Here is a 23,067-nt window from a genome sequence, read left to right as displayed (position 1 = left end):
TGTGCGTGTGGCCGGAGTTAGGCAGGAACTCTCCCACTCAGGGTTTTTACCTTACGATAAGCTGTCCCTTTTGGCTGAAGCAGCGGGCGTGTCTGTATCACAGCCTGGGAAGCAGGGCCTGAGGGGAGGCGGCCAACTGACTAGCCTCCATTATAGGCAGCTGAGAAAATGGGGCAATTCTTATGGAACCCGCTTACAACGAAATGTTTCTCTTCAGAAGAGGGGATTTTGCTACCACACGTCAGCAGCTCCTCTCCCTCAGAGTGCTGTTCCTGTGTAGACTAGGGAAAACCACCATGGTCTCCAGCTTTTGAACGGCTCTTTTCCCAGTTGGTTTCATCCGTGAAAGAGCCAGAAGGGCTGATCTCAAGCAATCGGCCTGCACAACCTGAGTCCTTGGGGTCAGGCAGTCCTGAGTCATTGTGCCACCAAAAGAATGAAAGCAAAGTTGCCTGCCACAGGAAAGCACAGCGAGGCCTGGTGCTTTCTCTCGGAAATTGAAGTGGGCTTGAAAGGTGAGGCTTATACTACATTGTGGAAAAGCTCGTGGTTACGGCTATCTTTCTCCCTCTCTCTGTCCCGTCCCATGGGCTCAGCCGTGTGGGAATGCTGAGTGGGAGAGACCGCCTGTGTGTCGGGCTCAGAAGTCTTCTTCGCTTTAGGGCAATTACGTTTCTGTCTTACTTCGTGGAGGAGGCATGAGGGCGCCCAGAGATTTTCTGACATGAAATAACTTAGGACAGAGCATCTGGAGGAGCTGGAAGGAGCCGAAAAGCCAGCATTCCGAAGGTGTCTGTGAGAGCTGCCAGACACTCTGCCGTCATAGGCCTAAGAATCTTTGTGACGGCATGGCAACACTTGGAATCCTAGGACACTGTGGAAGGGCGACTCGCAAACTGGGTGGAAGAAGGTTCCAAGCCCAGTGTTCTTTCATGTACCAAAGAGAACGCAAGTGTCTGAGGCTGGTAGCACATTGTTGCTGGAGAGCACTGCATCCTCGTGGGCCTGTCGGCTACTTGCCTGTTTCCGACCCTCTCAGGAAACTCTTCCAAAACGCCGTCGGGGCCCGCTTAGAGAGCGAAGCTGCGAAGTGGATGCTCGGAATATTAACCTATTTACTGGCCCCGGGTCCCAAGCATCCATCCTTCTCTGGAGGGTACGTACCCCACCAAGGGATTCAAGCAGGGAGTATGCCTTGTACAACTTACACAGGAAACTGGGTTGAGATGAAGGGCCACGCTGCTTGTGCTCACACTACGTGCGCCAGAGAAGTTATGACGTAGCAGATATCAACCCCCTTTCTTTACACATGTGGACCCCAAAGAAGTGCTGGGCCGTGGGTGTTCTCAGGCCAAGAGCAGTCCTTGTTCTGGCCTTCACCTGCTCTGTGGATCAAAGGTTCTTTGACTCTGCTCCTTTGGAAGCCTTTCAGAGCTGACCCTATGCCTTGGCTGCTGAAGCACAGAGGCATAGAGGCCTTTCACCCTGAAGGCATGGGCTTGTTTCCCATGGCAAGAGTCTATGTCGCCCCTCCCCGGCTGGAAGCGTGTAAGTTGACACCATTTTTTCTGCCCATGGAAAATACAAGAAGGTGTACTCGGTTTGGGCTGCCTGGTAAAACAGTTTGCAGTCGCCAGCACCCTGAGTACTATTCCTCAAGTTTGATTATTCCTAGCTAGGTAAACCCAGACTTCGGAGGCTAGATGGGAGCAAACGTGTTAAGCTTGTGGAGAAAGCCTTTGACCAATGGCAAAATGCTCGTGCTTGTGGCGGGGATTAGGCAGGAACTCTCCCACTCAAGGTTTTTACTTACGATAAGCTTTCCTTTTAGGCTGAACCAGGCGACGTGTGTGTATCACATCCTGGGAAGCAGGGCCTGAGGGGAAACCGCCACCTGACTGGCCTCCATTATAGGCAGCTGACAAAACGGTCCCAAGCTTACGGAACCCACTTACCACGAAATGTTTCTCTTCAGAAGAGGAGATTTTGCTACCACGCGTCAGCAGCTCCTCTCCCTCAGAGTGCTGTTCTTGTTTAGACTAGGGAAAACCACCACGATTTCCAGGTTTTGAACGGCTCTTTTCCCAGTTGGTTTCATCCGAGAAAGAGCCAGAAGGGCTGATCTCAGGCAATCGGCCTGCACACCGTGAGTCCTTGGGGTAGGGCAGTCCTGAGTCAATGTGTCTCCTAAAGAACGAAAGCAAAGTTTCCTGCCACAGGAAAGCACAGAGAGGCCTGGTGCTTTCTCTAGGAAATTCAAGTGGGCTTGAAAGGTGAGGCCTAGACTACATTGTGGAAAAGATCGGGATTACGGCTACCTCTCCCCCTCTCTCTGCCCCGTACCCTGTGCTCAGCCGTGTGGGAATGCTGATTGGGAGAGTCTGCCTCTCTGCCGGGCTCAGAAGGCTTCTTCCCGTTTGGGCAATTCCGTTTGTGTCTTACTTCGTGGAGGAGGAATGAGGGCGCCCAGAGGTTTTCTGACGTGAAATAACTAATGACAGAGCATCTGGAGGAGCTGGTTTCTCGGTGGAAGGAGCCAAAAAGCCAGCATTCCTAAGGTCTCTTTGAGAGCTGCCAGACACTCTGCCGTCATAGGCCTAAGAATTGGCCCTTGTAACGGCACGGCAACACTTGGAATCCTAGGACACTGTGGAAGGGCGATTCGCAAACTGGATGGAAGAAGCTTCCAAGCCCAGTGTTCTTTCATGTACCAAAGAGAACGCAAGTGTCTGACGCTGGTAGCATTGTTGCTGGAGAGCACTGGCCTCCTTGTGGGCCTGTCGGCTACTTTCCTGTTTCCGACCCTCTCAGGAAACTCTTCCAGAATACCGTTGGAACCTGCTTAGAGAGCGAAGCTGCGAAGTGGATGCACAGAACATTAACCTAGATACCAGCCCAGGGTCCCTAGCATCCATTTTTCTCTGGAGGGTACTTACCCCACACAGGGATTCAAGCAGCGCGTTTGCCTTGTACAACTTACACAGGAAAATGGGATGAGACGTTGGGTCACTCTGCTTGTGCTCACACTACGTGCCCCGGAGAAGTTATGACGCAGCAGATGTCCACCCCCTTTCTCTACACATGTGGACCCCAAAGAGGCGCTGGGTAGTGGGTGTTCTCAGGCCAAGAGCAGTCCTTGTTCTGGGCTGCACATGCTTTGTGGTTCACAGGTTGTCTGACCCTGCTCCTTTGGGAGACTTTCAGAGCTGACGCTATCCCTGGGCTGCCCAAGCAAAGAGGCATAGAGGCCTTTCACCCTGAAGGCCATGGGCTTGTTTCCCATGGAGAATGTGTACGTCGCCCCTCCCGGGCTGGAGGCGTGTAAGTTGACACCATGTATTCTGCCCACGGAAAATCCAAGTAGGTGTACTCGATTTGGGCTGCCTGGTGAAACAGTGTGCAGTCGCCAGCACCCGGAGTACTTTTCCTCTAGTTTGATTCCTAGCTAGGTAAACCCGGACTTCGGAGGCTAGGTGGCAGCAAACGTGTTAAGCTTGTGGGGAAACCCTTTGACCAATGGGCCATATGCTTGTGCGTGTGGCCGGAGTTAGGCAGGAACTCTCCCACTCAGGGTTTTTACCTTACGATAAGCTGTCCCTTTTGGCTGAAGCAGCGGGCGTGTCTGTATCACAGCCTGGGAAGCAGGGCCTGAGGGGAGGCGGCCAACTGACTAGCCTCCATTATAGGCAGCTGAGAAAATGGGGCAATTCTTATGGAACCCGCTTACAACGAAATGTTTCTCTTCAGAAGAGGGGATTTTGCTACCACACGTCAGCAGCTCCTCTCCCTCAGAGTGCTGTTCCTGTGTAGACTAGGGAAAACCACCATGGTCTCCAGCTTTTGAACGGCTCTTTTCCCAGTTGGTTTCATCCGTGAAAGAGCCAGAAGGGCTGATCTCAAGCAATCGGCCTGCACAACCTGAGTCCTTGGGGTCAGGCAGTCCTGAGTCATTGTGCCACCAAAAGAATGAAAGCAAAGTTGCCTGCCACAGGAAAGCACAGCGAGGCCTGGTGCTTTCTCTCGGAAATTGAAGTGGGCTTGAAAGGTGAGGCTTATACTACATTGTGGAAAAGCTCGTGGTTACGGCTATCTTTCTCCCTCTCTCTGTCCCGTCCCATGGGCTCAGCCGTGTGGGAATGCTGAGTGGGAGAGACCGCCTGTGTGTCGGGCTCAGAAGTCTTCTTCGCTTTAGGGCAATTACGTTTCTGTCTTACTTCGTGGAGGAGGCATGAGGGCGCCCAGAGATTTTCTGACATGAAATAACTTAGGACAGAGCATCTGGAGGAGCTGGAAGGAGCCGAAAAGCCAGCATTCCGAAGGTGTCTGTGAGAGCTGCCAGACACTCTGCCGTCATAGGCCTAAGAATCTTTGTGACGGCATGGCAACACTTGGAATCCTAGGACACTGTGGAAGGGCGACTCGCAAACTGGGTGGAAGAAGGTTCCAAGCCCAGTGTTCTTTCATGTACCAAAGAGAACGCAAGTGTCTGAGGCTGGTAGCACATTGTTGCTGGAGAGCACTGCATCCTCGTGGGCCTGTGGGCTACTTGCCTGTTTCCGACCCTCTCAGGAAACTCTTCCAAAACGCCGTCGGGGCCCGCTTAGAGAGCGAAGCTGCGAAGTGGATGCTCGGAATATTAACCTATTTACTGGCCCCGGGTCCCAAGCATCCATCCTTCTCTGCAGGGTACGTACCCCACCAAGGGATTCAAGCAGGGAGTATGCCTTGTACAACTTACACAGGAAACTGGGTTGAGATGAAGGGCCACGCTGCTTGTGCTCACACTACGTGCGCCAGAGAAGTTATGACGTAGCAGATATCAACCCCCTTTCTTTACACATGTGGACCCCAAAGAAGTGCTGGGCCGTGGGTGTTCTCAGGCCAAGAGCAGTCCTTGTTCTGGCCTTCACCTGCTCTGTGGATCAAAGGTTCTTTGACTCTGCTCCTTTGGAAGCCTTTCAGAGCTGACCCTATGCCTTGGCTGCTGAAGCACAGAGGCATAGAGGCCTTTCACCCTGAAGGCATGGGCTTGTTTCCCATGGCAAGAGTCTATGTCGCCCCTCCCCGGCTGGAAGCGTGTAAGTTGACACCATTTTTTCTGCCCATGGAAAATACAAGAAGGTGTACTCGGTTTGGGCTGCCTGGTAAAACAGTTTGCAGTCGCCAGCACCCTGAGTACTATTCCTCAAGTTTGATTATTCCTAGCTAGGTAAACCCGGACTTCGGAGGCTAGATGGGAGCAAACGTGTTAAGCTTGTGGAGAAAGCCTTTGACCAATGGCAAAATGCTCGTGCTTGTGGCGGGGATTAGGCAGGAACTCTCCCACTCAAGGTTTTTACTTACGATAAGCTTTCCTTTTAGGCTGAACCAGGCGACGTGTGTGTATCACATCCTGGGAAGCAGGGCCTGAGGGGAAACCGCCACCTGACTGGCCTCCATTATAGGCAGCTGACAAAACGGTCCCAAGCTTACGGAACCCACTTACCACGAAATGTTTCTCTTCAGAAGAGGAGATTTTGCTACCACGCGTCAGCAGCTCCTCTCCCTCAGAGTGCTGTTCTTGTTTAGACTAGGGAAAACCACCACGATTTCCAGGTTTTGAACGGCTCTTTTCCCAGTTGGTTTCATCCGAGAAAGAGCCAGAAGGGCTGATCTCAGGCAATCGGCCTGCACACCGTGAGTCCTTGGGGTAGGGCAGTCCTGAGTCAATGTGTCTCCTAAAGAACGAAAGCAAAGTTTCCTGCCACAGGAAAGCACAGAGAGGCCTGGTGCTTTCTCTAGGAAATTCAAGTGGGCTTGAAAGGTGAGGCCTAGACTACATTGTGGAAAAGATCGGGATTACGGCTACCTCTCCCCCTCTCTCTGCCCCGTACCCTGTGCTCAGCCGTGTGGGAATGCTGATTGGGAGAGTCTGCCTCTCTGCCGGGCTCAGAAGGCTTCTTCCCGTTTGGGCAATTCCGTTTGTGTCTTACTTCGTGGAGGAGGAATGAGGGCGCCCAGAGGTTTTCTGACGTGAAATAACTAATGACAGAGCATCTGGAGGAGCTGGTTTCTCGGTGGAAGGAGCCAAAAAGCCAGCATTCCTAAGGTCTCTTTGAGAGCTGCCAGACACTCTGCCGTCATAGGCCTAAGAATTGGCCCTTGTAACGGCACGGCAACACTTGGAATCCTAGGACACTGTGGAAGGGCGATTCGCAAACTGGATGGAAGAAGCTTCCAAGCCCAGTGTTCTTTCATGTACCAAAGAGAACGCAAGTGTCTGACGCTGGTAGCATTGTTGCTGGAGAGCACTGGCCTCCTTGTGGGCCTGTCGGCTACTTTCCTGTTTCCGACCCTCTCAGGAAACTCTTCCAGAATACCGTTGGAACCTGCTTAGAGAGCGAAGCTGCGAAGTGGATGCACAGAACATTAACCTAGATACCAGCCCAGGGTCCCTAGCATCCATTTTTCTCTGGAGGGTACTTACCCCACACAGGGATTCAAGCAGCGCGTTTGCCTTGTACAACTTACACAGGAAAATGGGATGAGACGTTGGGTCACTCTGCTTGTGCTCACACTACGTGCCCCGGAGAAGTTATGACGCAGCAGATGTCCACCCCCTTTCTCTACACATGTGGACCCCAAAGAGGCGCTGGGTAGTGGGTGTTCTCAGGCCAAGAGCAGTCCTTGTTCTGGGCTGCACATGCTTTGTGGTTCACAGGTTGTCTGACCCTGCTCCTTTGGGAGACTTTCAGAGCTGACGCTATCCCTGGGCTGCCCAAGCAAAGAGGCATAGAGGCCTTTCACCCTGAAGGCCATGGGCTTGTTTCCCATGGAGAATGTGTACGTCGCCCCTCCCGGGCTGGAGGCGTGTAAGTTGACACCATGTATTCTGCCCACGGAAAATCCAAGTAGGTGTACTCGATTTGGGCTGCCTGGTGAAACAGTGTGCAGTCGCCAGCACCCGGAGTACTTTTCCTCTAGTTTGATTCCTAGCTAGGTAAACCCGGACTTCGGAGGCTAGGTGGCAGCAAACGTGTTAAGCTTGTGGGGAAACCCTTTGACCAATGGGCCATATGCTTGTGCGTGTGGCCGGAGTTAGGCAGGAACTCTCCCACTCAGGGTTTTTACCTTACGATAAGCTGTCCCTTTTGGCTGAAGCAGCGGGCGTGTCTGTATCACAGCCTGGGAAGCAGGGCCTGAGGGGAGGCGGCCAACTGACTAGCCTCCATTATAGGCAGCTGAGAAAATGGGGCAATTCTTATGGAACCCGCTTACAACGAAATGTTTCTCTTCAGAAGAGGGGATTTTGCTACCACACGTCAGCAGCTCCTCTCCCTCAGAGTGCTGTTCCTGTGTAGACTAGGGAAAACCACCATGGTCTCCAGCTTTTGAACGGCTCTTTTCCCAGTTGGTTTCATCCGTGAAAGAGCCAGAAGGGCTGATCTCAAGCAATCGGCCTGCACAACCTGAGTCCTTGGGGTCAGGCAGTCCTGAGTCATTGTGCCACCAAAAGAATGAAAGCAAAGTTGCCTGCCACAGGAAATCACAGCGAGGCCTGGTGCTTTCTCTCGGAAATTGAAGTGGGCTTGAAAGGTGAGGCTTATACTACATTGTGGAAAAGCTCGTGGTTACGGCTATCTTTCTCCCTCTCTCTGTCCCGTCCCATGGGCTCAGCCGTGTGGGAATGCTGAGTGGGAGAGACCGCCTGTGTGTCGGGCTCAGAAGTCTTCTTCGCTTTAGGGCAATTACGTTTCTGTCTTACTTCGTGGAGGAGGCATGAGGGCGCCCAGAGATTTTCTGACATGAAATAACTAAGGACAGAGCATCTGGAGGAGCTGGAAGGAGCCGAAAAGCCAGCATTCCGAAGGTGTCTGTGAGAGCTGCCAGACACTCTGCCGTCATAGGCCTAAGAATCTTTGTGACGGCATGGCAACACTTGGAATCCTAGGACACTGTGGAAGGGCGACTCGCAAACTGGGTGGAAGAAGGTTCCAAGCCCAGTGTTCTTTCATGTACCAAAGAGAACGCAAGTGTCTGAGGCTGGTAGCACATTGTTGCTGGAGAGCACTGCATCCTCGTGGGCCTGTCGGCTACTTGCCTGTTTCCGACCCTCTCAGGAAACTCTTCCAAAACGCCGTCGGGGCCCGCTTAGAGAGCGAAGCTGCGAAGTGGATGCTCGGAATATTAACCTATTTACTGGCCCCGGGTCCCAAGCATCCATCCTTCTCTGGAGGGTACGTACCCCACCAAGGGATTCAAGCAGGGAGTATGCCTTGTACAACTTACACAGGAAACTGGGTTGAGATGAAGGGCCACGCTGCTTGTGCTCACACTACGTGCGCCAGAGAAGTTATGACGTAGCAGATATCAACCCCCTTTCTTTACACATGTGGACCCCAAAGAAGTGCTGGGCCGTGGGTGTTCTCAGGCCAAGAGCAGTCCTTGTTCTGGCCTTCACCTGCTCTGTGGATCAAAGGTTCTTTGACTCTGCTCCTTTGGAAGCCTTTCAGAGCTGACCCTATGCCTTGGCTGCTGAAGCACAGAGGCATAGAGGCCTTTCACCCTGAAGGCATGGGCTTGTTTCCCATGGAAAGAGTCTATGTCGCCCCTCCCCGGCTGGAAGCGTGTAAGTTGACACCATTTTTTCTGCCCATGGAAAATACAAGAAGGTGTACTCGGTTTGGGCTGCCTGGTAAAACAGTTTGCAGTCGCCAGCACCCTGAGTACTATTCCTCAAGTTTGATTATTCCTAGCTAGGTAAACCCGGACTTCGGAGGCTAGATGGGAGCAAACGTGTTAAGCTTGTGGAGAAAGCCTTTGACCAATGGCAAAATGCTCGTGCTTGTGGCGGGGATTAGGCAGGAACTCTCCCACTCAAGGTTTTTACTTACGATAAGCTTTCCTTTTAGGCTGAACCAGGCGACGTGTGTGTATCACATCCTGGGAAGCAGGGCCTGAGGGGAAACCGCCACCTGACTGGCCTCCATTATAGGCAGCTGACAAAACGGTCCCAAGCTTACGGAACCCACTTACCACGAAATGTTTCTCTTCAGAAGAGGAGATTTTGCTACCACGCGTCAGCAGCTCCTCTCCCTCAGAGTGCTGTTCTTGTTTAGACTAGGGAAAACCACCACGATTTCCAGGTTTTGAACGGCTCTTTTCCCAGTTGGTTTCATCCGAGAAAGAGCCAGAAGGGCTGATCTCAGGCAATCGGCCTGCACACCGTGAGTCCTTGGGGTAGGGCAGTCCTGAGTCAATGTGTCTCCTAAAGAACGAAAGCAAAGTTTCCTGCCACAGGAAAGCACAGAGAGGCCTGGTGCTTTCTCTAGGAAATTCAAGTGGGCTTGAAAGGTGAGGCCTAGACTACATTGTGGAAAAGATCGGGATTACGGCTACCTCTCCCCCTCTCTCTGCCCCGTACCCTGTGCTCAGCCGTGTGGGAATGCTGATTGGGAGAGTCTGCCTCTCTGCCGGGCTCAGAAGGCTTCTTCCCGTTTGGGCAATTCCGTTTGTGTCTTACTTCGTGGAGGAGGAATGAGGGCGCCCAGAGGTTTTCTGACGTGAAATAACTAATGACAGAGCATCTGGAGGAGCTGGTTTCTCGGTGGAAGGAGCCAAAAAGCCAGCATTCCTAAGGTCTCTTTGAGAGCTGCCAGACACTCTGCCGTCATAGGCCTAAGAATTGGCCCTTGTAACGGCACGGCAACACTTGGAATCCTAGGACACTGTGGAAGGGCGACTCGCAAACTGGATGGAAGAAGCTTCCAAGCCCAGTGTTCTTTCATGTACCAAAGAGAACGCAAGTGTCTGACGCTGGTAGCATTGTTGCTGGAGAGCACTGGCCTCCTTGTGGGCCTGTCGGCTACTTTCCTGTTTCCGACCCTCTCAGGAAACTCTTCCAGAATACCGTTGGAACCTGCTTAGAGAGCGAAGCTGCGAAGTGGATGCACAGAACATTAACCTAGATACCAGCCCAGGGTCCCTAGCATCCATTTTTCTCTGGAGGGTACTTACCCCACACAGGGATTCAAGCAGCGCGTTTGCCTTGTACAACTTACACAGGAAAATGGGATGAGACGTTGGGTCACTCTGCTTGTGCTCACACTACGTGCCCCGGAGAAGTTATGACGCAGCAGATGTCCACCCCCTTTCTCTACACATGTGGACCCCAAAGAGGCGCTGGGTAGTGGGTGTTCTCAGGCCAAGAGCAGTCCTTGTTCTGGGCTGCACATGCTTTGTGGTTCACAGGTTGTCTGACCCTGCTCCTTTGGGAGACTTTCAGAGCTGACGCTATCCCTGGGCTGCCCAAGCAAAGAGGCATAGAGGCCTTTCACCCTGAAGGCCATGGGCTTGTTTCCCATGGAGAATGTGTACGTCGCCCCTCCCGGGCTGGAGGCGTGTAAGTTGACACCATGTATTCTGCCCACGGAAAATCCAAGTAGGTGTACTCGATTTGGGCTGCCTGGTGAAACAGTGTGCAGTCGCCAGCACCCGGAGTACTTTTCCTCTAGTTTGATTCCTAGCTAGGTAAACCCGGACTTCGGAGGCTAGGTGGCAGCAAACGTGTTAAGCTTGTGGGGAAACCCTTTGACCAATGGGCCATATGCTTGTGCGTGTGGCCGGAGTTAGGCAGGAACTCTCCCACTCAGGGTTTTTACCTTACGATAAGCTGTCCCTTTTGGCTGAAGCAGCGGGCGTGTCTGTATCACAGCCTGGGAAGCAGGGCCTGAGGGGAGGCGGCCAACTGACTAGCCTCCATTATAGGCAGCTGAGAAAATGGGGCAATTCTTATGGAACCCGCTTACAACGAAATGTTTCTCTTCAGAAGAGGGGATTTTGCTACCACACGTCAGCAGCTCCTCTCCCTCAGAGTGCTGTTCCTGTGTAGACTAGGGAAAACCACCATGGTCTCCAGCTTTTGAACGGCTCTTTTCCCAGTTGGTTTCATCCGTGAAAGAGCCAGAAGGGCTGATCTCAAGCAATCGGCCTGCACAACCTGAGTCCTTGGGGTCAGGCAGTCCTGAGTCATTGTGCCACCAAAAGAATGAAAGCAAAGTTGCCTGCCACAGGAAAGCACAGCGAGGCCTGGTGCTTTCTCTCGGAAATTGAAGTGGGCTTGAAAGGTGAGGCTTATACTACATTGTGGAAAAGCTCGTGGTTACGGCTATCTTTCTCCCTCTCTCTGTCCCGTCCCATGGGCTCAGCCGTGTGGGAATGCTGAGTGGGAGAGACCGCCTGTGTGTCGGGCTCAGAAGTCTTCTTCGCTTTAGGGCAATTACGTTTCTGTCTTACTTCGTGGAGGAGGCATGAGGGCGCCCAGAGATTTTCTGACATGAAATAACTAAGGACAGAGCATCTGGAGGAGCTGGAAGGAGCCGAAAAGCCAGCATTCCGAAGGTGTCTGTGAGAGCTGCCAGACACTCTGCCGTCATAGGCCTAAGAATCTTTGTGACGGCATGGCAACACTTGGAATCCTAGGACACTGTGGAAGGGCGACTCGCAAACTGGGTGGAAGAAGGTTCCAAGCCCAGTGTTCTTTCATGTACCAAAGAGAACGCAAGTGTCTGAGGCTGGTAGCACATTGTTGCTGGAGAGCACTGCATCCTCGTGGGCCTGTCGGCTACTTGCCTGTTTCCGACCCTCTCAGGAAACTCTTCCAAAACGCCGTCGGGGCCCGCTTAGAGAGCGAAGCTGCGAAGTGGATGCTCGGAATATTAACCTATTTACTGGCCCCGGGTCCCAAGCATCCATCCTTCTCTGGAGGGTACGTACCCCAACAAGGGATTCAAGCAGGGAGTATGCCTTGTACAACTTACACAGGAAACTGGGTTGAGATGAAGGGCCACGCTGCTTGTGCTCACACTACGTGCGCCAGAGAAGTTATGACGTAGCAGATATCAACCCCCTTTCTTTACACATGTGGACCCCAAAGAAGTGCTGGGCCGTGGGTGTTCTCAGGCCAAGAGCAGTCCTTGTTCTGGCCTTCACCTGCTCTGTGGATCAAAGGTTCTTTGACTCTGCTCCTTTGGAAGCCTTTCAGAGCTGACCCTATGCCTTGGCTGCTGAAGCACAGAGGCATAGAGGCCTTTCACCCTGAAGGCATGGGCTTGTTTCCCATGGCAAGAGTCTATGTCGCCCCTCCCCGGCTGGAAGCGTGTAAGTTGACACCATTTTTTCTGCCCATGGAAAATACAAGAAGGTGTACTCGTTTTGGGCTGCCTGGTAAAACAGTTTGCAGTCGCCAGCACCCTGAGTACTATTCCTCAAGTTTGATTATTCCTAGCTAGGTAAACCCGGACTTCGGAGGCTAGATGGGAGCAAACGTGTTAAGCTTGTGGAGAAAGCCTTTGACCAATGGCAAAATGCTCGTGCTTGTGGCGGGGATTAGGCAGGAACTCTCCCACTCAAGGTTTTTACTTATGATAAGCTTTCCTTTTAGGCTGAACCAGGCGACGTGTGTGTATCACATCCTGGGAAGCAGGGCCTGAGGGGAAACCGCCACCTGACTGGCCTCCATTATAGGCAGCTGACAAAACGGTCCCAAGCTTACGGAACCCACTTACCACGAAATGTTTCTCTTCAGAAGAGGAGATTTTGCTACCACGCGTCAGCAGCTCCTCTCCCTCAGAGTGCTGTTCTTGTTTAGACTAGGGAAAACCACCACGATTTCCAGGTTTTGAACGGCTCTTTTCCCAGTTGGTTTCATCCGAGAAAGAGCCAGAAGGGCTGATCTCAGGCAATCGGCCTGCACACCGTGAGTCCTTGGGGTAGGGCAGTCCTGAGTCAATGTGTCTCCTAAAGAACGAAAGCAAAGTTTCCTGCCACAGGAAAGCACAGAGAGGCCTGGTGCTTTCTCTAGGAAATTCAAGTGGGCTTGAAAGGTGAGGCCTAGACTACATTGTGGAAAAGATCGGGATTACGGCTACCTCTCCCCCTCTCTCTGCCCCGTACCCTGTGCTCAGCCGTGTGGGAATGCTGATTGGGAGAGTCTGCCTCTCTGCCGGGCTCAGAAGGCTTCTTCCCGTTTGGGCAATTCCGTTTGTGTCTTACTTCGTGGAGGAGGAATGAGGGCGCCCAGAGGTTTTCTGACGTGAAATAACTAATGACAGAGCATCTGGAGGAGCTGGTTTCTCGGTGGAAGGAGCCAAAAAGCCAGCATTCCTAAGGTCTCTTTGAGAGCTGCCAGACACTCTGCCGTCATAGGCCTAAGAATTGGCCCTTGTAACGGCACGGCAACACTTGGAATCCTAGGACACTGTGGAAGGGCGACTCGCAAACTGGATGGAAGAAGCTTCCAAGCCCAGTGTTCTTTCATGTACCAAAGAGAACGCAAGTGTCTGACGCTGGTAGCATTGTTGCTGGAGAGCACTGGCCTCCTTGTGGGCCTGTCGGCTACTTTCCTGTTTCCGACCCTCTCAGGAAACTCTTCCAGAATACCGTTGGAACCTGCTTAGAGAGCGAAGCTGCGAAGTGGATGCACAGAACATTAACCTAGATACCAGCCCAGGGTCCCTAGCATCCATTTTTCTCTGGAGGGTACTTACCCCACACAGGGATTCAAGCAGCGCGTTTGCCTTGTACAACTTACACAGGAAAATGGGATGAGACGTTGGGTCACTCTGCTTGTGCTCACACTACGTGCCCCGGAGAAGTTATGACGCAGCAGATGTCCACCCCCTTTCTCTACACATGTGGACCCCAAAGAGGCGCTGGGTAGTGGGTGTTCTCAGGCCAAGAGCAGTCCTTGTTCTGGGCTGCACATGCTTTGTGGTTCACAGGTTGTCTGACCCTGCTCCTTTGGGAGACTTTCAGAGCTGACGCTATCCCTGGGCTGCCCAAGCAAAGAGGCATAGAGGCCTTTCACCCTGAAGGCCATGGGCTTGTTTCCCATGGAGAATGTGTACGTCGCCCCTCCCGGGCTGGAGGCGTGTAAGTTGACACCATGTATTCTGCCCACGGAAAATCCAAGTAGGTGTACTCGATTTGGGCTGCCTGGTGAAACAGTGTGCAGTCGCCAGCACCCGGAGTACTTTTCCTCTAGTTTGATTCCTAGCTAGGTAAACCCGGACTTCGGAGGCTAGGTGGCAGCAAACGTGTTAAGCTTGTGGGGAAACCCTTTGACCAATGGGCCATATGCTTGTGCGTGTGGCCGGAGTTAGGCAGGAACTCTCCCACTCAGGGTTTTTACCTTACGATAAGCTGTCCCTTTTGGCTGAAGCAGCGGGCGTGTCTGTATCACAGCCTGGGAAGCAGGGCCTGAGGGGAGGCGGCCAACTGACTAGCCTCCATTATAGGCAGCTGAGAAAATGGGGCAATTCTTATGGAACCCGCTTACAACGAAATGTTTCTCTTCAGAAGAGGGGATTTTGCTACCACACGTCAGCAGCTCCTCTCCCTCAGAGTGCTGTTCCTGTGTAGACTAGGGAAAACCACCATGGTCTCCAGCTTTTGAACGGCTCTTTTCCCAGTTGGTTTCATCCGTGAAAGAGCCAGAAGGGCTGATCTCAAGCAATCGGCCTGCACAACCTGAGTCCTTGGGGTCAGGCAGTCCTGAGTCATTGTGCCACCAAAAGAATGAAAGCAAAGTTGCCTGCCACAGGAAAGCACAGCGAGGCCTGGTGCTTTCTCTCGGAAATTGAAGTGGGCTTGAAAGGTGAGGCTTATACTACATTGTGGAAAAGCTCGTGGTTACGGCTATCTTTCTCCCTCTCTCTGTCCCGTCCCATGGGCTCAGCCGTGTGGGAATGCTGAGTGGGAGAGACCGCCTGTGTGTCGGGCTCAGAAGTCTTCTTCGCTTTAGGGCAATTACGTTTCTGTCTTACTTCGTGGAGGAGGCATGAGGGCGCCCAGAGATTTTCTGACATGAAATAACTAAGGACAGAGCATCTGGAGGAGCTGGAAGGAGCCGAAAAGCCAGCATTCCGAAGGTGTCTGTGAGAGCTGCCAGACACTCTGCCGTCATAGGCCTAAGAATCTTTGTGACGGCATGGCAACACTTGGAATCCTAGGACACTGTGGAAGGGCGACTCGCAAACTGGGTGGAAGAAGGTTCCAAGCCCAGTGTTCTTTCATGTACCAAAGAGAACGCAAGTGTCTGAGGCTGGTAGCACATTGTTGCTGGAGAGCACTGCATCCTCGTGGGCCTGTGGGCTACTTGCCTGTTTCCGACCCTCTCAGGAAACTCTTCCAAAACGCCGTCGGGGCCCGCTTAGAGAGCGAAGCTGCGAAGTGGATGCTCAGAATATTAACCTATTTACTGGCCCCGGGTCCCAAGCATCCATCCTTCTCTGGAGGGTACGTACCCCACCAAGGGATTCAAGCAGGGAGTATGCCTTGTACAACTTACACAGGAAACTGGGTTGAGATGAAGGGCCACGCTGCTTGTGCTCACACTACGTGCGCCAGAGAAGTTATGACGTAGCAGATATCAACCCCCTTTCTTTACACATGTGGACCCCAAAGAAGTGCTGGGCCGTGGGTGTTCTCAGGCCAAGAGCAGTCCTTGTTCTGGCCTTCACCTGCTCTGTGGATCAAAGGTTCTTTGACTCTGCTCCTTTGGAAGCCTTTCAGAGCTGACCCTATGCCTTGGCTGCTGAAGCACAGAGGCATAGAGGCCTTTCACCCTGAAGGCATGGGCTTGTTTCCCATGGCAAGAGTCTATGTCGCCCCTCCCCGGCTGGAAGCGTGTAAGTTGACACCATTTTTTCTGCCCATGGAAAATACAAGAAGGTGTACTCGGTTTGGGCTGCCTGGTAAAACAGTTTGCAGTCGCCAGCACCCTGAGTACTATTCCTCAAGTTTGATTATTCCTAGCTAGGTAAACCCGGACTTCGGAGGCTAGATGGGAGCAAACGTGTTAAGCTTGTGGAGAAAGCCTTTGACCAATGGCAAAATGCTCGTGCTTGTGGCGGGGATTAGGCAGGAACTCTCCCACTCAAGGTTTTTACTTACGATAAGCTTTCCTTTTAGGCTGAACCAGGCGACGTGTGTGTATCACATCCTGGGAAGCAGGGCCTGAGGGGAAACCGCCACCTGACTGGCCTCCATTATAGGCAGCTGACAAAACGGTCCCAAGCTTACGGAACCCACTTACCACGAAATGTTTCTCTTCAGAAGAGGAGATTTTGCTACCACGCGTCAGCAGCTCCTCTCCCTCAGAGTGCTGTTCTTGTTTAGACTAGGGAAAACCACCACGATTTCCAGGATTTGAACGGCTCTTTTCCCAGTTGGTTTCATCCGAGAAAGAGCCAGAAGGGCTGATCTCAGGCAATCGGCCTGCACACCGTGAGTCCTTGGGGTAGGGCAGTCCTGAGTCAATGTGTCTCCTAAAGAACGAAAGCAAAGTTTCCTGCCACAGGAAAGCACAGAGAGGCCTGGTGCTTTCTCTAGGAAATTCAAGTGGGCTTGAAAGGTGAGGCCTAGACTACATTGTGGAAAAGATCGGGATTACGGCTACCTCTCCCCCTCTCTCTGCCCCGTACCCTGTGCTCAGCCGTGTGGGAATGCTGATTGGGAGAGTCTGCCTCTCTGCCGGGCTCAGAAGGCTTCTTCCCGTTTGGGCAATTCCGTTTGTGTCTTACTTCGTGGAGGAGGAATGAGGGCGCCCAGAGGTTTTCTGACGTGAAATAACTAATGACAGAGCATCTGGAGGAGCTGGTTTCTCGGTGGAAGGAGCCAAAAAGCCAGCATTCCTAAGGTCTCTTTGAGAGCTGCCAGACACTCTGCCGTCATAGGCCTAAGAATTGGCCCTTGTAACGGCACGGCAACACTTGGAATCCTAGGACACTGTGGAAGGGCGACTCGCAAACTGGATGGAAGAAGCTTCCAAGCCCAGTGTTCTTTCATGTACCAAAGAGAACGCAAGTGTCTGACGCTGGTAGCATTGTTGCTGGAGAGCACTGGCCTCCTTGTGGGCCTGTCGGCTACTTTCCTGTTTCCGACCCTCTCAGGAAACTCTTCCAGAATACCGTTGGAACCTGCTTAGAGAGCGAAGCTGCGAAGTGGATGCACAGAACATTAACCTAGATACCAGCCCAGGGTCCCTAGCATCCATTTTTCTCTGGAGGGTACTTACCCCACACAGGGATTCAAGCAGCGCGTTTGCCTTGTACAACTTACACAGGAAAATGGGATGAGACGTTGGGTCACTCTGCTTGTGCTCACACTACGTGCCCCGGAGAAGTTATGACGCAGCAGATGTCCACCCCCTTTCTCTACACATGTGGACCCCAAAGAGGCGCTGGGTAGTGGGTGTTCTCAGGCCAAGAGCAGTCCTTGTTCTGGGCTGCACATGCTTTGTGGTTCACAGGTTGTCTGACCCTGCTCCTTTGGGAGACTTTCAGAGCTGACGCTATCCCTGGGCTGCCCAAGCAAAGAGGCATAGAGGCCTTTCACCCTGAAGGCCATGGGCTTGTTTCCCATGGAGAATGTGTACGTCGCCCCTCCCGGGCTGGAGGCGTGTAAGTTGACACCATGTATTCTGCCCACGGAAAATCCAAGTAGGTGTACTCGATTTGGGCTGCCTGGTGAAACAGTGTGCAGTCGCCAGCACCCGGAGTACTTTTCCTCTAGTTTGATTCCTAGCTAGGTAAACCCGGACTTCGGAGGCTAGGTGGCAGCAAACGTGTTAAGCTTGTGGGGAAACCCTTTGACCAATGGGCCATATGCTTGTGCGTGTGGCCGGAGTTAGGCAGGAACTCTCCCACTCAGGGTTTTTACCTTACGATAAGCTGTCCCTTTTGGCTGAAGCAGCGGGCGTGTCTGTATCACAGCCTGGGAAGCAGGGCCTGAGGGGAGGCGGCCAACTGACTAGCCTCCATTATAGGCAGCTGAGAAAATGGGGCAATTCTTATGGAACCCGCTTACAACGAAATGTTTCTCTTCAGAAGAGGGGATTTTGCTACCACACGTCAGCAGCTCCTCTCCCTCAGAGTGCTGTTCCTGTGTAGACTAGGGAAAACCACCATGGTCTCCAGCTTTTGAACGGCTCTTTTCCCAGTTGGTTTCATCCGTGAAAGAGCCAGAAGGGCTGATCTCAAGCAATCGGCCTGCACAACCTGAGTCCTTGGGGTCAGGCAGTCCTGAGTCATTGTGCCACCAAAAGAATGAAAGCAAAGTTGCCTGCCACAGGAAAGCACAGCGAGGCCTGGTGCTTTCTCTCGGAAATTGAAGTGGGCTTGAAAGGTGAGGCTTATACTACATTGTGGAAAAGCTCGTGGTTACGGCTATCTTTCTCCCTCTCTCTGTCCCGTCCCATGGGCTCAGCCGTGTGGGAATGCTGAGTGGGAGAGACCGCCTGTGTGTCGGGCTCAGAAGTCTTCTTCGCTTTAGGGCAATTACGTTTCTGTCTTACTTCGTGGAGGAGGCATGAGGGCGCCCAGAGATTTTCTGACATGAAATAACTAAGGACAGAGCATCTGGAGGAGCTGGAAGGAGCCGAAAAGCCAGCATTCCGAAGGTGTCTGTGAGAGCTGCCAGACACTCTGCCGTCATAGGCCTAAGAATCTTTGTGACGGCATGGCAACACTTGGAATCCTAGGACACTGTGGAAGGGCGACTCGCAAACTGGGTGGAAGAAGGTTCCAAGCCCAGTGTTCTTTCATGTACCAAAGAGAACGCAAGTGTCTGAGGCTGGTAGCACATTGTTGCTGGAGAGCACTGCATCCTCGTGGGCCTGTCGGCTACTTGCCTGTTTCCGACCCTCTCAGGAAACTCTTCCAAAACGCCGTCGGGGCCCGCTTAGAGAGCGAAGCTGCGAAGTGGATGCTCAGAATATTAACCTATTTATTGGCCCCGGGTCCCAAGCATCCATCCTTCTCTGGAGGGTACGTACCCCACCAAGGGATTCAAGCAGGGAGTATGCCTTGTACAACTTACACAGGAAACTGGGTTGAGATGAAGGGCCACGCTGCTTGTGCTCACACTACGTGCGCCAGAGAAGTTATGACGTAGCAGATATCAACCCCCTTTCTTTACACATGTGGACCCCAAAGAAGTGCTGGGCCGTGGGTGTTCTCAGGCCAAGAGCAGTCCTTGTTCTGGCCTTCACCTGCTCTGTGGATCAAAGGTTCTTTGACTCTGCTCCTTTGGAAGCCTTTCAGAGCTGACCCTATGCCTTGGTTGCTGAAGCACAGAGGCATAGAGGCCTTTCACCCTGAAGGCATGGGCTTGTTTCCCATGGCAAGAGTCTATGTCGCCCCTCCCCGGCTGGAAGCGTGTAAGTTGACACCATTTTTTCTGCCCATGGAAAATACAAGAAGGTGTACTCGGTTTGGGCTGCCTGGTAAAAGAGTTTGCAGTCGCCAGCACCCTGAGTACTATTCCTCAAGTTTGATTATTCCTAGCTAGGTAAACCCGGACTTCGGAGGCTAGATGGGAGCAAACGTGTTAAGCTTGTGGAGAAAGCCTTTGACCAATGGCAAAATGCTCGTGCTTGTGGCGGGGATTAGGCAGGAACTCTCCCACTCAAGGTTTTTACTTACGATAAGCTTTCCTTTTAGGCTGAACCAGGCGACGTGTGTGTATCACATCCTGGGAAGCAGGGCCTGAGGGGAAACCGCCACCTGACTGGCCTCCATTATAGGCAGCTGACAAAACGGTCCCAAGCTTACGGAACCCACTTACCACGAAATGTTTCTCTTCAGAAGAGGAGATTTTGCTACCACGCGTCAGCAGCTCCTCTCCCTCAGAGTGCTGTTCTTGTTTAGACTAGGGAAAACCACCACGATTTCCAGGTTTTGAACGGCTCTTTTCCCAGTTGGTTTCATCCGAGAAAGAGCCAGAAGGGCTGATCTCAGGCAATCGGCCTGCACACCGTGAGTCCTTGGGGTAGGGCAGTCCTGAGTCAATGTGTCTCCTAAAGAACGAAAGCAAAGTTTCCTGCCACAGGAAAGCACAGAGAGGCCTGGTGCTTTCTCTAGAAAATTCAAGTGGGCTTGAAAGGTGAGGCCTAGACTACATTGTGGAAAAGATCGGGATTACGGCTACCTCTCCCCCTCTCTCTGCCCCGTACCCTGTGCTCAGCCGTGTGGGAATGCTGATTGGGAGAGTCTGCCTCTCTGCCGGGCTCAGAAGGCTTCTTCCCGTTTGGGCAATTCCGTTTGTGTCTTACTTCGTGGAGGAGGAATGAGGGCGCCCAGAGGTTTTCTGACGTGAAATAACTAATGACAGAGCATCTGGAGGAGCTGGTTTCTCGGTGGAAGGAGCCAAAAAGCCAGCATTCCTAAGGTCTCTTTGAGAGCTGCCAGACACTCTGCCGTCATAGGCCTAAGAATTGGCCCTTGTAACGGCACGGCAACACTTGGAATCCTAGGACACTGTGGAAGGGCGACTCGCAAACTGGATGGAAGAAGCTTCCAAGCCCAGTGTTCTTTCATGTACCAAAGAGAACGCAAGTGTCTGACGCTGGTAGCATTGTTGCTGGAGAGCACTGGCCTCCTTGTGGGCCTGTCGGCTACTTTCCTGTTTCCGACCCTCTCAGGAAACTCTTCCAGAATACCGTTGGAACCTGCTTAGAGAGCGAAGCTGCGAAGTGGATGCACAGAACATTAACCTAGATACCAGCCCAGGGTCCCTAGCATCCATTTTTCTCTGGAGGGTACTTACCCCACACAGGGATTCAAGCAGCGCGTTTGCCTTGTACAACTTACACAGGAAAATGGGATGAGACGTTGGGTCACTCTGCTTGTGCTCACACTACGTGCCCCGGAGAAGTTATGACGCAGCAGATGTCCACCCCCTTTCTCTACACATGTGGACCCCAAAGAGGCGCTGGGTAGTGGGTGTTCTCAGGCCAAGAGCAGTCCTTGTTCTGGGCTGCACATGCTTTGTGGTTCACAGGTTGTCTGACCCTGCTCCTTTGGGAGACTTTCAGAGCTGACGCTATCCCTGGGCTGCCCAAGCAAAGAGGCATAGAGGCCTTTCACCCTGAAGGCCATGGGCTTGTTTCCCATGGAGAATGTGTACGTCGCCCCTCCCGGGCTGGAGGCGTGTAAGTTGACACCATGTATTCTGCCCACGGAAAATCCAAGTAGGTGTACTCGATTTGGGCTGCCTGGTGAAACAGTGTGCAGTCGCCAGCACCCGGAGTACTTTTCCTCTAGTTTGATTCCTAGCTAGGTAAACCCGGACTTCGGAGGCTAGGTGGCAGCAAACGTGTTAAGCTTGTGGGGAAACCCTTTGACCAATGGGCCATATGCTTGTGCGTGTGGCCGGAGTTAGGCAGGAACTCTCCCACTCAGGGTTTTTACCTTACGATAAGCTGTCCCTTTTGGCTGAAGCAGCGGGCGTGTCTGTATCACAGCCTGGGAAGCAGGGCCTGAGGGGAGGCTGCCAACTGACTAGCCTCCATTATAGGCAGCTGAGAAAATGGGGCAATTCTTATGGAACCCGCTTACAACGAAATGTTTCTCTTCAGAAGAGGGGATTTTGCTACCACACGTCAGCAGCTCCTCTCCCTCAGAGTGCTGTTCCTGTGTAGACTAGGGAAAACCACCATGGTCTCCAGCTTTTGAACGGCTCTTTTCCCAGTTGGTTTCATCCGTGAAAGAGCCAGAAGGGCTGATCTCAAGCAATCGGCCTGCACAACCTGAGTCCTTGGGGTCAGGCAGTCCTGAGTCATTGTGCCACCAAAAGAATGAAAGCAAAGTTGCCTGCCACAGGAAAGCACAGCGAGGCCTGGTGCTTTCTCTCTGAAATTGAAGTGGGCTTGAAAGGTGAGGCTTATACTACATTGTGGAAAAGCTCGTGGTTACGGCTATCTTTCTCCCTCTCTCTGTCCCGTCCCATGGGCTCAGCCGTGTGGGAATGCTGAGTGGGAGAGACCGCCTGTGTGTCGGGCTCAGAAGTCTTCTTCGCTTTAGGGCAATTACGTTTCTGTCTTACTTCGTGGAGGAGGCATGAGGGCGCCCAGAGATTTTCTGACATGAAATAACTAAGGACAGAGCATCTGGAGGAGCTGGAAGGAGCCGAAAAGCCAGCATTCCGAAGGTGTCTGTGAGAGCTGCCAGACACTCTGCCGTCATAGGCCTAAGAATCTTTGTGACGGCATGGCAACACTTGGAATCCTAGGACACTGTGGAAGGGCGACTCGCAAACTGGGTGGAAGAAGGTTCCAAGCCCAGTGTTCTTTCATGTACCAAAGAGAACGCAAGTGTCTGAGGCTGGTAGCACATTGTTGCTGGAGAGCACTGCATCCTCGTGGGCCTGTCGGCTACTTGCCTGTTTCCGACCCTCTCAGGAAACTCTTCCAAAACGCCGTCGGGGCCCGCTTAGAGAGCGAAGCTGCGAAGTGGATGCTCGGAATATTAACCTATTTACTGGCCCCGGGTCCCAAGCATCCATCCTTCTCTGGAGGGTACGTACCCCAACAAGGGATTCAAGCAGGGAGTATGCCTTGTACAACTTACACAGGAAACTGGGTTGAGATGAAGGGCCACGCTGCTTGTGCTCACACTACGTGCGCCAGAGAAGTTATGACGTAGCAGATATCAACCCCCTTTCTTTACACATGTGGACCCCAAAGAAGTGCTGGGCCGTGGGTGTTCTCAGGCCAAGAGCAGTCCTTGTTCTGGCCTTCACCTGCTCTGTGGATCAAAGGTTCTTTGACTCTGCTCCTTTGGAAGCCTTTCAGAGCTGACCCTATGCCTTGGCTGCTGAAGCACAGAGGCATAGAGGCCTTTCACCCTGAAGGCATGGGCTTGTTTCCCATGGCAAGAGTCTATGTCGCCCCTCCCCGGCTGGAAGCGTGTAAGTTGACACCATTTTTTCTGCCCATGGAAAATACAAGAAGGTGTACTCGGTTTGGGCTGCCTGGTAAAACAGTTTGCAGTCGCCAGCACCCTGAGTACTATTCCTCAAGTTTGATTATTCCTAGCTAGGTAAACCCAGACTTCGGAGGCTAGATGGGAGCAAACGTGTTAAGCTTGTGGAGAAAGCCTTTGACCAATGGCAAAATGCTCGTGCTTGTGGCGGGGATTAGGCAGGAACTCTCCCACTCAAGGTTTTTACTTACGATAAGCTTTCCTTTTAGGCTGAACCAGGCGACGTGTGTGTATCACATCCTGGGAAGCAGGGCCTGAGGGGAAA

The sequence above is a fragment of the Eschrichtius robustus genome, chromosome 14, assembly GCF_028021215.1.
Source record: "Eschrichtius robustus isolate mEscRob2 chromosome 14, mEscRob2.pri, whole genome shotgun sequence".
In the NCBI taxonomy this organism is placed as follows: domain Eukaryota; kingdom Metazoa; phylum Chordata; class Mammalia; order Artiodactyla; family Eschrichtiidae; genus Eschrichtius; species Eschrichtius robustus.
This window is presented reverse-complemented; position numbering follows the sequence as displayed.